We start from the raw sequence: 15679 nt of genomic DNA, 5'->3' as shown, positions 1-15679 counted from the left end.
AAGAAAGAAAGAAAGAAAGAAAGAAAGAAAGAAAGAAAGAAAGAAAGGAAGGAAGGAAGGAAGGAAGGAAGGAAGGAAGGAAGGAAGGAAGGAAGGAAGGAAGGAAGGAAGGAAGGAAGGAAAGAAGGAAAGAAAAGAAGGAAGAAAGGAGAAGAGAAGAGAAAAGAAAAGAAAAGAGAAAAGAAAAGAAAAAGAGGCCGGGCACGGTGGCTCACACCTGTAATCCCAGCACTTTGGGAGGCCGAGGCAGGCAGATCACGAAGTCAGGAGTTTTGAGACCAACATAGTGAAATCCTGTCTCTACTAAACATACAAAAATTCATCAGGCGTGGTGGCACTTGCCTGTAATCCCAGCTACTTGGGAGGCTGAGACAGGAGATCTCTTGAACCCGGAAGATGGAGGTTGCGGTGAGCCGAGATCACACCATTGCACTCCAGCATGGCCAGCAGAGCGAAACTTCATCTCAATAATAATAATAATAATAAAATAAAGAAACAATGAAAATAAAAATAAATAGAAAATCATGATTATGACAAACAGAAATCTCTAAAGTTGATTTAATTGTATAATGTTGCACATATATATACATATATATGTTAACAGTGGTTTTCCGTATATGAAAATAGGATAAATTATATATATGCATCAATAGATAAAAGACAACCCCCAAAATTGTGATTGTGTTGTATATATGTATATATATGAAGATTTATAATGTGTATTCTGGGAACATATTTACTTATAACTATCTGTTTCTTCACTACAAAATATTCAATATTTGTGTCATGTTAAGCAATGAGGGTGTACTACAATTCATTTAATTTGTCTTTGCAGTTGAAAATTTGTCATAATTTATAATATTTCAGTGACCATTCCCATAGTCAAACAGTGTTGATTATTTTCTTTGAATCAATTCTGTGAAGTAGAATTGTTAAATGACTAAGTAGGGTCTTTAGCTCCATATTGCAGGTAGGTTTGTAGCAGTTAACACTCACCCATGAATGTATAAGCAGCCCATTTTATTTGATCACACTTCACCTTCAGTGCATTTTATAAAAATGTTTTTAAATTTTTCTCACTGATAATTTCTTGATGTCTCATTAATTTTTAATTGATATTTCTCTGTTTGCCAGTGAATTTTTATATGGGCATAAGTTTATAAGTCATTGGTAATTTTTTATTTATGAAATTCATTTTCAGGTTCTTTGTGCATTTTTCCATTGAGATGTTTATCTTTTCTAAGTACAATTATATATCAAAAATCCTAATCTGCTATATGTCATTATAATACACATATGCTGATAAATTGATAAATTGTTATTTTCTATTGAATTTTTACAATATCTTATCACCATTCTAAAATATAGATTTTAACTTTTATACAATTTTTTAACTTCTATTTTAGTATTACTTTGTAATATATTTATTTCAAGTTTATAAAAATGTTCAACTATGTAAATATATTTTCTTTTTCTTTAAAAACAATGTTTTGAGATGGAGTTTTCCTCTGGTTGTCCAGGCTGGCGTGCAATGACACGATCTCAGCTCATTGCAACCTCTGCCTCCTGGGTTCAGAAATTCTCCTTCATCAGCCTTCCAAGTAGCTGGGATTACAGGCATGTGCTACCATGCCCTGGTAATTTTGTATTTTTAGTAGAGATGGGGTTTCACCACATTGGTTGGGCTGGTCTCGAACTCCTGACCTCAAATGATCCACCTGCCTCGGCCTCCCAAAGTGCTGAGATTACAGGTGTGAGCCACCGCACGGGCCGGTTTTATTTTTGATGTATGCATCTCGTTTAAGATGTTCAAAATGAGATCTTTTAATTTTACAGTTTAAGGTAGGTTCTACTTTTCATTTTTCCAAGTGCCTAGTTATTTGTTTAATAAAGCCCTTTCCCACTTATTTGAAATATCAACCTCATTGAAAACTGAATTCTTCATTGTGCTTTAATATATTTCTAAGTTTCGTGTTCTACTTTCAATATTTTGCCTTGTTCTGTACGTACATCTAAGTTTCATTGATTGTAACCTGAATAAGTAAGAGGAAGCCTGAGAAGAAAGAGGAACTACCTTCAAGGCACTTAGAAATGTTTTGTTTTGTTTTTTCTTTTCCTGGCGGATGCGTGATGGTTTAACATACTGCTTCATACACGGTATGTGTCATTAGCATCTTAAATCTCAACCTCTGGGTGCGGATTTTAGCATTAAACTAAAGAAAAGATCACTTTGAATTGCCCTAAAAACTAATTTAAATGAACACCCAATTAAGTATATGCTTCCTTGTTCTCACTGGTAGAAGGAGAGCATAATATATTTTCAGTAAGTTTGATCTACATGATTTATGTCCTAAATTTCTGATTTTACTCTTTTTGTCACTTGGAGCAAATCTTCAATATGTTTAAATATATGTTACTTGAGCCCCTGAATATTTTAGAACCTCTTTTGTCACCTTTATATAAAACAATAGTTTATTTAAGTAGCTTTTTCTTTTAAAAGTCAGTGGTTTATCCCATTATCCCTAGCTTTTCACTGGCTGTGGCAGACAAATTGATGCCAACACAATTTTTGTTCCATCATAAGTAAATGTACTTTGCTCTGTCCATCTCCATTTGGATGTTTGTACACATTTTTTAGGGCTTTTTCCCACAAGTGGAATTTTATTAGGATATTCTCCACTCATTAAAATTATAGAATATCCAACCTCTAAACAAAGAGGTTAAGGGCCTTGATCCCTGTCTCCATGAGGCTTCAATCTTCATTAAAAGTTTAAGTAGCTTTTCAAGAGGTTTTGAGAAGAACGGGCTTTGTCAGGCCAAAAAATAAAAAATAAAACAAAGGTCATAGTCAATTTCCCACTTTATGACAATGGGTGACTATTCATTTTTATTATAAATGACAGGCAACTCAAATATTTAGAAAATTGTCAAAGTTCTGCTATTTAGTGATATGATTTTCTACATTCACCTAAATTATCTTGTTGCAGGCTTAAAAGAACTATTAACAAATCAAACTTTGAGCAGTTTGGAAAGTGCTTGTCTGTTTAATAATTTTTATAAAACAATGATTGTATATATATATTGGCCGGTTAAAACAGATACGCCACAAATCAGGTTAGAGTATGGCTAATACTTGGATGTGTCATAACTTATTTATCCAGTTCTATATGGTGAATAATCTCCAGTGTTTTGTATTTATGAATAATATTGGAAGTTGTACGTGTGTATGTGTGTTCTCATGTTTTCAAAATAAAATTTCGAGCAATTCAATTATCAAATCAAAAAGTAGACATATAACAAGTTTTGATACATAGTCCCCAAAGATTCTCCAGACATAATAAATTTAAAAATCTCGCAATACAATAGGATGCCTGTTTCTACATAATACCATCAATAAATTTATTATCACTCTGTGTCAGGGGTGCCCAAGACCATCTCCAGGTTTAGTAGGAAGACTTGGAGGACTCAGCATGTAGTCACACTCACAGGTCCAATTTACTGCAGCAAAACGGCACAAAGCAAACAAAAACAGCATTTGGAGTAACTGTAGGAAACCAGGTGCAAGCTATCAAGAGCCCTCTCCAAGAGTAACACAGAAAGTGCTTAATTCCTCAAGCAAAGAGTTGTGACAACACATGGGAAACGTCTACAAGAAAAGCTCACTAGAGACTCGGTCTTCAAGTTTTTGTTGCGGGCTAGTCTTGTAGGTACCCTCTATCTAGCACATACTCAAATTTCAGACTTCCAGAGGAAAATCAGGTTTTTGGCATAGCATAAAACATGTTGTTTGTACAGATGTTTCAGGGAACGTGTACCACTGTTATTAGTTATGGTGAAGGAAACCTTCATAATATCCAAGTTCCCAGATGCCAGCCAAGTGTTAACCCTTGTAACTTGTAAGCAGGATCTTATGAGGATAGCATTTTTAGACCTGTCAACTCTTTTCTTCAAATACTCTTTTTTTTTTTTTTTTTTTTTTGAGACGGAGTCTCGCGCTGTCGCCCAGGCTGGAGTGCAGTGGCGCGATCTCGGCTCACTGCAAGCTCCGCCTCCCGGGTTCACGCCATTCTCCTGCCTCAGCCTCCTGAGTAGCTGGGACTACAGGCGCCCACCACCGCGCCCGGCTAATTTTTTGTATTTTTAGTAGAGACGGGGTTTCACTGTGGTCTCAAATACTCTTTAAAAAACTTTTCACTGATTTTATTTCCTTTGGATATGTACCCAGTAGTGGTATTGCCAAATCATCTGTTAGTTTTATATTTAATTTTGAGAAACCTCTATACCCTTTTCCACACTGGCTGTACTGATTTACATTCCCATCAACAATGCACAAGGTTTCACTTTTCTCCACAACCTCACCAATATGTATTTTTTTTCTTATAATAGTCATTTGAACAGGTGTAAAGTAATATCTCATTTTGGTTTAAATTTGCATTTCCCTGATGACCAGTAATGTTGGACATTTTTGCATATATTAATTGGCTATTTGTCTTATTTTGAGAAATGTCTATTCATATCCTTTAAATCACTTTTTAAAGTGATTTTAAAATGACTTTTAAAATCAGGTCATTTGTTTTTTGCTATTGAGTGGTTTGAGTTCCATATATATTTTGGATATTAACCCTTGATGATATAAATGGTTTGCAAATACTTTCTCTTATCCTGGAGGTTGTCCCTTCACTATATGTCCCTGGCTATGCAGAATTTTTTTAGATTAACATAATACCATTTGTCTATTTTTGCTTTAGTTATCCATACTTTTTGCTTCATATGCAAAAAACAAAAATAAAAATAAATCATTGCCCAAACCAATGTCATGGAGCTTATCCCCTGTTTTCTACTAATAGTTTTACAGTATCAGGTCCTACATTTAAGTTTTCAATCAATTTTGAGTTTATTTTTGGGTAGAGTATAAGATAAGAATCTAATTTCATTTTTCTGCAGATGAATATCCAAGAGTCCCAACACCATTTATTGATGAGGCTGTCCTTTCTCCATCGTGAATTTTTGGCACCTTTGTCAAAAATTAATTGACTCTAAATGTGTGGATGTATTTCCAGGTTCTCTATTCTGTTCTACTTGCCTATGTGTCTGTTTTGAATACCAGTATTGTGCTGTTTTGATTAGTATAGCTTTGTAGTATACTCCGAAGGAAGTCAGGTAGTATGATACTTCCAGCTTTGTTCTCTTGGATCAAGATTGCTTTGGCTCTTTAGGATATTTTGTGGTTCCATATAATTGTATATTTTTTTTCTTATTCTGTGAAAAATGCCATTGGAATTTTGATAGGGATTACACTGAATCATTTTGAGTAGTGTAGATATTTTTCCAGTTTCAACTCTTCCAATCCATGAACACAAGATATGTTTCCACTAAGTTGTGCTCCTTTCCATTTGTTTTATCAATTCTTTTTGTTTTCAGTATACAGATCTTTTACCTCATTGGTTATTCCTTATTCCTAAGAATATTTTGTAGATATTGTAAATGGAATTGTTTTCTTGATTTCTTACTTGTATAGTTTGTGTTTACTGTATATAAATGCTAGAGATTTGTGTATGTTGCTTTTATATCCTACAACTTAATTTATTAATTCTAACAGATTTTTTTTGTTTTTTATTTTGGTGGAATCTTTATGATTCCACCTGACAATAGGGACAATTTAATTTATTCCTATCCAGTTTAGATGCTTTTTATTCTTTTCCCTTGCCTAATTGCTCTGGCTAGAACTTCCAATACTATATTGAATAAAAGTGGCAATAGTGGGCATCCTTGTCTTGTTCCTGATTTTAGAGAAAAAGTTTTCAGCTTTTTACCCTTGAATATGACATTGGTGATGGGTTTGCCATATATCGCTTTTATTCTGTTTAGGTGCATTCCTTCTATATCTAATTTCTTGAGAGTTTTTATCATGAAAAGATGTTGAATTTTGTCCAATGCTTTCTGCATCTATTGAGATGATCTTATGGTGTTTGCCCTTCATTGTGTTAATGTGGCATATCACATTTATAGATTTTGGTATGTTGACACATCATTGCTTCCCAGGCATAAATCTCACTTGATCGTGGTGAATGATTCTTTAATGTGCTGTTGAATCTGGTTTGCTGGTATTTTGCTGAGGATTTTTCATACGTGTTCACCAGGGATGTTAACCTGTACTTTTCTTTTCTTATAGTGCCCTGATCTGGCTTTGGTGTCAGGGTAATGTTGGCTTCATAAAATGGGTATCCAAAGAAAATGAATCAGTATGTAGAAGATATATCTACATTCCCATGTTCATTGAAACATTATTCATAATAGACGAGAGATGGAGTCAACCTGTGTCCATCAATGGGTGGATAAAGAAAATGTAATGTATATATATGTGTGTGTATATACACATACATACATATATACCACATACATGTGGTATATATAAAATGTGGTTTGTATATATATACCATATATACACACACACAGAGAGACACTATATATATACACACACACACACACATATATAGATATAGGTATATATGTGGTCCTCTCATATACTTTAAATAATCACTAGATTATTCTTAATACCTACACAATATAAATTCTGTGCATATAGTCATTATAATGTATTGTTTAGGGAGTAATGACAGTAAAAAAAATCTGTACGTGTTCAGTTAGACTTTTTGTTAATTTCTTATATACAGTTGGTTAAATTCATGGACATAGAACTCACAGACTTGGAGGATGAACTGCAGATATATTTCAAAGCAAGACATTGTATACAATAAATATATGAAATTTATTTGTCAACTAAAAATCATATTTTAAAGGGCAAAACACACTTTTCATTAATTTAATTTCTTTGGTTATTTATGGATTTTGGCACCTTTTTCTATGTGTACTGATCATTGTCTATTCATATATTTTGTCCACTTTAATATTATTGTTAGTAAAATCTCTGGGTATTGAGCATGTCATCACTATATCTGCCATACATGTTTAAGCTATTTTTACTTTAGCTTACTATCTGCCATATAGAAATATCTTTATTTGCATAAAATCTGGCAATATTTTCCTTATAGCTTTTAGTGAAGTCACACCCACCCTTAGATTATTAAGATATTCTTCTATCAATGTCTACACACTATTTAAATTTAGCATTTAAATCTTAATTTTTCTAAAACTGTGGTTCTTAACCAGAAATCATTTTGGCCCTCTAGGGGGACTTTTGGCAATGTCTAGGGTCAATTTGGTTGTCTGACCTGGGGGATTGATGCTACCGACTCTGGTGGGTACAGTCTGTGAGGCTGCTTCACATCCCACAAAGATGCAAAACAGCTCACCATAGCAAAGAATTAGCCAGTCAAAAATGTCACTAATGTCGAGTTTGAACAACTCTGCTCTGGAATAAGAAGAAATCAGACAAAAAAATGTAAATATTAGGAAAACAGATAAAATTATTGTTCTTTGAAAATGGTATAGGTGCCTGCGCAGTAAAATCAATAAAAAAATCATACAGAATTAATAAAGCAATTTAATTAAGTCTACATAGAATATAGAGGTGAAAATGTTTGCCTATACTTGTAATAACTGATTTTTTAATAAAGAAAAAAATTATAAAGAAAAATAAATTTAAAAAATAATAAAGAAAAAAATTATTCACAACTGTAACAAAATAACTGGAATATCTGGTAAAGCTGACTAGTTATATGGCAGTATTTAGGGACTGTAGTGGTATTCCCAATTCTTTGTTTTTCCTAAGGCTCACTTTCTTTCCTCTCTGACACATAACTTCCTTTCTCACTAATGCAGATATTTCTTATCTCTGATCTAAGGACACAGCTCCTTTTCTCTTCCGAGTATAAGAAGCAATCAAGTAATCTAACAAGGTCTGATCCAATAAGCTACAAGTTTACATAGTAATCTCTGGTTACTTAGGAGTAAACTCACCTCTGACCTACATATGAGCTGCTCATCAATCATTCCATAAAATCAAACCTTCACTCCATGTGAGATGTTGCTCAGGAGACTGACAATGGTTTTTACATTTCTTAGTTCCTGGTTGGACTTCCCTAGCCCAATTTTAGCTTATGCAGATTACTATTAGAGACACCCAGAAAAATCCTCTTAAAAATGTGAGTGGGACATTGTTGCACTAGTATTTTGAAGTCTTAGAAATCTTTTCTGTGTCCCATAGAAACAATTACCATCCCACTAATACTGTATTTCCTAGATCATACAAATTGCACTTGTGACCTTCTTATAGGCTTACAGCAATACAGTTGTTTCTCAGAGGTCTGAGTTTTATCCCAAATCATCACTTTGCCTACTGGATCCCAATTCACTGTTTATGAGTTCATACTGGTGGGCAAAATGTGCCCAGTTATGATGAAATGGAAGACATTTTGCGAAGTTTGGCAACGTGTGAATCATTGACTCTTCATCTACCGTATCCTGTGTTCCCTCTTCTGCCTTTTTCCCTGGTAGCCCTCAAAAGTTACGGAGAGCACAGGGAAGAGAAAAAAGTTCTACATTATTACAAGGACTTCTCATATAAAAATACAGTGTAGCTCATTGATGCCTAGATATTTTCCACAAATAGTTCATCAAAATCCAACTTATCTTAAAGTGCATAGTTAGAACAAAGGCAATCTGAAAAAAAAATAATAAATACTTGATTCCTTTTCTTTGGAAGTTGATAAACGATTTCTGTAATTGGCCAAAGAGTAAATATTTTAGGCTTTGTGTCCAAGAAAATCTATGTCCCATCTACTCAACTCTGTCATTGAATAGCCAGGGGCATTTGTTTGCTAAACCATGACCCACACCTTTGGTATCTAAACACTCTGATACTGGGAAGGGTCAAGGAACAATGAACAATATTGACAACACCAAGAGGTGAGTGTTTTCTCTAAAAGCTAGAGTGTAAGTAAGTTACACTATTCACCTCATTCAAGGTACCCCTGGGTCTACTTGCCTAAAGCCTTGAGTGAAAATATTAACCTATAATTCCAAGTTCTATGTGACATTCAGAAAGTTGTTTAATACTGTTAAAGCCTTGATTTTCTCACTGGCAAATGAGTAATATTTTCAGAGTAGTAGTAGAAAAGAATCAGTGAAGACTTCCACTTTCCATCAAGACAAAGTAACAGAGACAGGATTCACCCTCCAACCATAACAACCAAAAACCTAGGCAAAATATATGAAATGATGATTTTCAGGACAGTGGACATTAAGCAATGCAAGACTGACCTCGCTCTACTTTACTGCTTTGAATGTGTTTCCAAGCCACAGTGCAGGAAGTAACCAGATATAAGCTAATTCTCTAAGTTGAGGATAGAAGGAGTTGAGAGTCCTTAGCACCTGGCATTTACAGGAAAAATATACTAAAGGAGGGAGAGTTGCACAAAGAACTCTAGAAGTCTATAAGAGGGTCTTCATCTAGTATTCAACAGAGAACTGATCATTAGCAGGAGCAACATTACTATCCATAAAGCAGCTTCTCTTGCATCACATTTTTTATTCTCTCACTGTTACCAGAAGAATTAATATAGCTTACCTTGTGCCATAGGTATATGATTGAATGTGATACGCACACACACAGTCACATGCCTTTCCTAATATACTACAAACTCTTGAGGGATTGATGTATGTCCTTCTATCTTTGGATCACCATAGTTCTCAGCAGAGTGTCTTGCATGAAAGATGTGTCAGGTAAAGGATTCCTAGAGTGGAACATTAGCCTTCTATAATCACTTTGCTTCATTTTATTATATTCCTGGTCTCTGAGGGTTGGTATTTAACTTAATGTGTAAAGTGGCAGCCTATGACTTTCATCTTAAAGAGTGAAGGTATTTTTATGGTTATTTTGTTGTTTTTAAGCTGACTTAATTAACATGTTTTTAAATTCTTAAACATAATTATACTACAGGTAAAGTATTGTACCAAAAGCCATGTATATGATCATCTTTTCTTACTCTGCAAGCTCTCTTTTTTAGGACTAGCAAAACTCTATTTCTCTAACTATGGGCATTTATAATTTAAGTATTCTGCCTGTCTCCAGGTTTGTATGCTTAGATAAATAAGAGCTGACTTTCTTTCTGAAATGGAACAATATAATGGAGAAAACTGGAAAGTAATGAAATTTATGACCCAGATCTGATACAAAAACATGAGTGGGTGATAGGCTAAGCTAGTTAAGAATTTTTTTGTTTGGTTTTTCATTTTGATTTTCCTCAAAAATTCTCTGGGGTTTGAAAGTCTATTTCGTATTGGAAACTAGCTTATTCCAATGTTTTGACTTGATTTCCTGTGACAAATACTGTTGGCAAAATAAGTAAGTATACCTCTGAAACCCACAGCCTATCTGCTGTGTATCTGTAGAATGTAGCTCTACATGTCTGATTCTGTCACCAGTTTGCACTATGGCATTTCTCCATATGAGGTTATAATAAGTACTGAAATTGTCTTTACCTGGTTCTCACAGCTTAAGAAAGTTTTGTGTATAATTCTGAAGCATTTACTGTGTTTTCCCTTGTCCTATACATGTAGTAGGATGAGATTTATTGCTCTACGAATATTTATTCTAAAGTAGAGGTATACCATTTCTTTCCTAAATACCTGAGTCCTTTGTCTTCCTTGTTGTTTCTCAGTATCCAAGTGATGTTCTTGGATTTTTTCCTCTAAATTCTCTGATAAATCATCTGATAATTATTTGTGAAACTTGCATTCTAATTTTATAGTCAAAATGCCTTTCACTGAGTTTCCAATCTACAGATCTACATGGGAATGTTTGAGCAAGTGTCTTCAGATAAATGGTACTTCCCAGTATTATTGAAATAATCTCAGTAGAGGATGGTAAGGTGCTCTGTGAAGCATTTTCCACCTGTCTTTGAGTCGTGTTAGGGTTTTGGCAAGCCACATCCCCAGATCACTTCCAGCTCTAATAGCCTGTGGTTCTATCATTTTCTGTTTTTAGTTTTCACTGAAGAAGTAGCCTTATGTCACAGCAAGATTCAAGAGAATGTCCATTCTGGATCCTGTGAAGCCATCAGAGTAACAGCCAGTGTTATATCCCCAGTAAATTATCTCTTTCTCATTGTAACCATCACCCTGGCTTATCATGTTAATGGAAATATACCTTCTGTGAATCATGTTTTCCATGTTTAAAGTGAAATATGGAAACACATTCTACTATTATAATAGTTTAGTATTCAGTGACTAATACAACCTGCTGTGGGATCCAGTCAGACAGCATCATTGCCTAAATCATGTTTTCTAGTAGAGAAACATGCTAAGTCTGATATTAGACTGTTTCTATGGCATCAACAGTGAAATTATCTCAAATTTGATGAAAGGTAGATTTATATCAACTGGAAGATGTTGACATTTTGCCTGTTAAATTTCACTGAGGTGGGGGGTCTATCAAATTAAGCAACACTACAAGATAGTGTTCCCCAAATTCAGACGCTCTAATGCTATCCATGAGAAATAGCAATGGGAATTATTTTATTAGTAATTAATGCCTATGGAGCGCTACTATGTGTCAAATACTATTAGGATTGTACATGTTTTTCTTATTTAAATCCCAAAGTACTTTCTGAAATAGTATCCATTTTCTTCATGTTAAAGAGGAATAAATAGAGGCTGGCCCAAGATCATACTGCTAGGAAGGTAAGAAGCTGAGATTCCAACGTAGGCAGTAGGAGTCTAGAGAGAATTAGTTCCTAATCAAGATATTTCCAACTGAAAATTTGGAACTCCTAATATCTCTTTCTTTATTCAGAGCCAAAAAAATATTCCTCAGAAGTAGAGGCAATCCATGAAGATCCTGCATCATATCCCCATACCACCATACTGACAAAGCAGAATCAATGACTTATTATTAGTTTGAAGTTTAACTCATAGTCCTAGAACAGAAGTGTAGTGAACTAGGCTCAATCTTGTGGTATCCTCTTTATTAAATCTGGGAAAACCTGCTTTGGTACCTCTAAAAGAAAACCAAAAATCTCTGATGCTAGGAAAGATGTCAGACAGTGGTGAAAAGATGAAGGGAATCTGGGAGAAGGAATGAACAAGAGGGAACATTTATCCCATTCCCACAGTGGAGCTTTCCTATAAGGACACACACCTCAGGCAACTCATCCAAATAAGCAGCCCTTGGTCCTGGGGGCTGCAAGAAAGGACCAACCCATCTAAAAGTGAAATAGAAGAAGAGCTAGAGATAAAAAAGAAAAGTGTTGATAATTTCCCTAAAGTGAAAAAGACTCAGTTATCTCCCAATCAGGAAACATGGAAAAGAGAGTAAAATGGGAAGACACCAGGCCTTTGTTCTCTGTGACTTCCATCTCTTTGAAACCTTTATCTAGAAGCTTGAAAACCTAGAATTTGGTTATTCCAGATTAACACTCCTCCCTCATGATAGAGAGTCTTTCCATGATTGTGAATCAGACTCAAGAATAAATGGGGAGCAGGAACCACAGAGTAGGTTTGACCTGAAGTAATATGTTCACACTAAGTAAACAAACAAATACAACCTTTTATAAAAAGGTATGTGGCTGGTGTCACAGGAGCTTAGAAACAAACCCTCATTATGTTTTTGAATTTTCTTCTTAATTCGTGTATTTATCAAGCCAGAAGCTCTCCAAAGAAGTCCTGTCATACAACTCATGGTGTTTGAGTTACTCTTTGAAGTCGATTGTTTTGGGAAAAGAGAGAGGTCACTAGAGCAGAGGTGCGTGGTGAGGTCAAGAGACTGAGTGACAGCAGTGGTGTGGAACATGGAAGTGGAGATTTCTGAAGCTAAATATCATCAACTTGGCCATTTTTTTCCTGTTTTCTCCCTGCTGTTTGTATTTCCTTTCATCGCTGCCACTGCTAGCACATACAGTGCCTTGGTGTGAAAAAAACAGAGTGAGCATCCTTTCCAGGTGGTGGCAACCCCACTCGAGAGTGCTCCCTTTGAGGTAGGGAGTGTGAGTGCAGCGTGGGCTGGAATCTAGCATCTCTGAAGTATAGGGTTCCTTTTTTTTACTAAGAGTCAGTTTGTGATAGAAAAAGCACAGCACGCACAACCAGAGAAGCAGGGTGCCAAGCATTAGCTGCTTAACTCAACGTAAGAAGCTTTACGTCTTTAAAGACTCAGCTTTCTGATCTGTACAATGTGGAAAATAAAACCTTTTTCCACTAGTGGTTAGGGAATGAAAGGAAACGCTGTATCCAGAAATCATTTTGGAAACTATCAACCCCATAGACACAAAAACATTTGTCATTATTATCATTATTATATTATTTTAATATAAAAACCTCTCTATGTTTGAGTCCTTAACTATAAAATAGTGTTACTGCTTCCTTCCCCCTAAAAATTCACAGGGTCTTCTTTCTGAAATTACATTGATAGAATACATATAAAAAGACACAATGAACAAAGACACACAGTGCTACAAGATTGTACTATTACTTTTCTCTCTTCTGATTAAAAAGTCACCATTAAATTTTGATGTAAACTTAACCTTGCATTATAAACTTCCTCGCACTTATTTTAAAATTATCTCTCTTATTTTTCCTTGGCTATCATTAATCTCAGCCTCTGCTAAGTCTACATAGGTTAAATAGAGAGCATTACACTGTATCTTTGCTGACTTCCTAGTACAAATAAATGTGACCTTGTGTTCAAGTTTATTTTTGTTCTGATTGAGTAGAGGAAAGCTTATTCACTCTGCCTTTGTCTTGATTCTGCTCATCATATTACAATTTCTGATAATAGTTTTTCAAGACGGATATCTAGGGCAAGTAATGTGATTGTGTGACTCCTTTTCTTATCTAGCTCTCAGATGTTGTCCCCTCTCAACCGTTTTTCTCTTGACGCTAAGGCACAGTCAATTGCTGTTCTATTTATGTTTCTGTTAGACCTTGTAGTTACCTCAATTACATATGTTAACACATTCTACTGGAACTATTTATTTACTTGATTCTCCTACTACAGGCTGACCTTCTTCAGTTTTAATTATGATTGTATCAGAGCACTTAGAATCAAGAATGCCATCTCTTAACAACAATAGTAACAACAGTAATATTCACTCATCTTTTCCTACACCAGAGAAGGTTCTAATTGTTTTTACATATATTAACTTTGTTAAATAAAATATTTCAAAGTAAAAAATCATTAGTATCATAGAGACATAAGGCAATTCATGTTAAAGATTTTACTTAATTTATAAAGAAGTTGCCAGGCAGATACTCTAATTGGCTCAGAGAAGTCAAAGAAGCACAAATTTGCCTAAAGGACTGGTGAGATGAACTGATAGACAGAAACTGGCTTTTTCCTTGGACAGAAAAAGAAAATCAACTGAACCTCTATCTGTCAGAATATCTATATTGTTTTTAGATAAGAATTTCTTTTCATAGTTGTAAAATAAGTCCCATGGGACAAGAATCAAATAACCTGAATAAGTGTCCTGTAGTCAATGCAAAGCTCTCCATTGAACCACAAAGTTTTCCCTCTAATCCTCACAAAATGGAAAATATTTGTTCAATTTAAGAAAAACACTAAATTTTCCTAACTTCATAAAAACTTCCTTTCTTTTTTCTTTTCCCTGTTTTTAACCTCCACTCTCCATTTTGAACTGAACACCCAGGTATTAAATATTTTGTGTTAACCTTAGTAGACAACGGGCTTGCCATCTGATAATCCTGACATCTGGAAATGTATTAAGTATTACAACACAATGTATGAGATTATGCAGAGCAGGCTGTATATATCAATAAAGAGAAAAGAGATAGAAAATAATTACGAGCAGGAAGTTGCCAGTAATAGCAGGCTATATATTTATAATGCAAATTCAAACCTCCTTATGCCAATTGTGCATTCTAAATTATTTCTGGAGTAATCTTTTCCCACACAATCAACATGTTTCCCAGATCATTTTTATTTTCCACATCCTTTCTCTTTTTTCCCGTTAGAGATGTCTTTTCTGTCTAACAGATTACTCTTTCCTTTATGACATGAATACATACAGTTCTTTCATTTCCCTTGCCACGTTTTGTCTTTCTCCAGATATTAATAACAAAGTGAGAATTTTCCTTAGGGAATCCTTATATACTTCCCTTAGATATCCCTCGTGTTCCACAAGTCACCTTACCATTGCTGGAAATTGAAAAAAAAAAAAAAAAAGTGGATAAATTTTGTCCCTAACAGCTTTTCATTGTGTTCAGCCAATCAGAGTGTCAAAAACTTGCTGACTAGGGGCCTTTATTTTTGATGAGATTAACATGAAGAAAAGAAACAGCAAGGAAAACAATATGAAATTCCAGTTCCTTCTGCATTCTTTAAATGAACTATTTGTGGTTTGTCAACCCATAAAATGATGCTAGTTTTTTTTTTTTTTTTTTTTTTTTGCTGCAATCTTATAACTTGTTGACACAATATAAAGAAATTGAAAGGGGATCACTTAGAAAGCAGGAATCAAAGAAGTGGAGGAAGTTGTCTGAATGCATCTATACCTCCCAGAGATATTTTTAAAACCAAATTACCTCTCTGCTCTTAGCTTTGTTTTTGTTTTCTTCCTCTATCAATGTGGATAAAAGGTTGCAGAAAATTGAATCAGACAACTCCTTCAAGGATTCAAAAAGCTCCATGGCATATATTGCATTCATAATTCTTATTAACTCAATTATAACTACTGTGTTTTTAGAGTTCTATAACAATGAA

General features: G+C 34.6%; 1 protein-coding gene across 3 annotated transcripts in view; it reads left to right on the top strand.

Annotated features, from left to right (window-relative positions):
* The window catches only part of LRRTM4 (leucine rich repeat transmembrane neuronal 4), a 784553-nt gene that overhangs the window by 736739 nt on the left and 32135 nt on the right, over positions 1 to 15679 (top strand). The gene's annotated exons all lie outside the window — the stretch shown is intronic.

Source organism: Theropithecus gelada, chromosome 13, assembly GCF_003255815.1.
Source record: "Theropithecus gelada isolate Dixy chromosome 13, Tgel_1.0, whole genome shotgun sequence".
Taxonomy (NCBI): Eukaryota; Metazoa; Chordata; class Mammalia; order Primates; family Cercopithecidae; genus Theropithecus; species Theropithecus gelada.
Note: the sequence above shows the minus strand (reverse complement) of the source record. Positions and strands in the feature narration are given on the sequence as shown.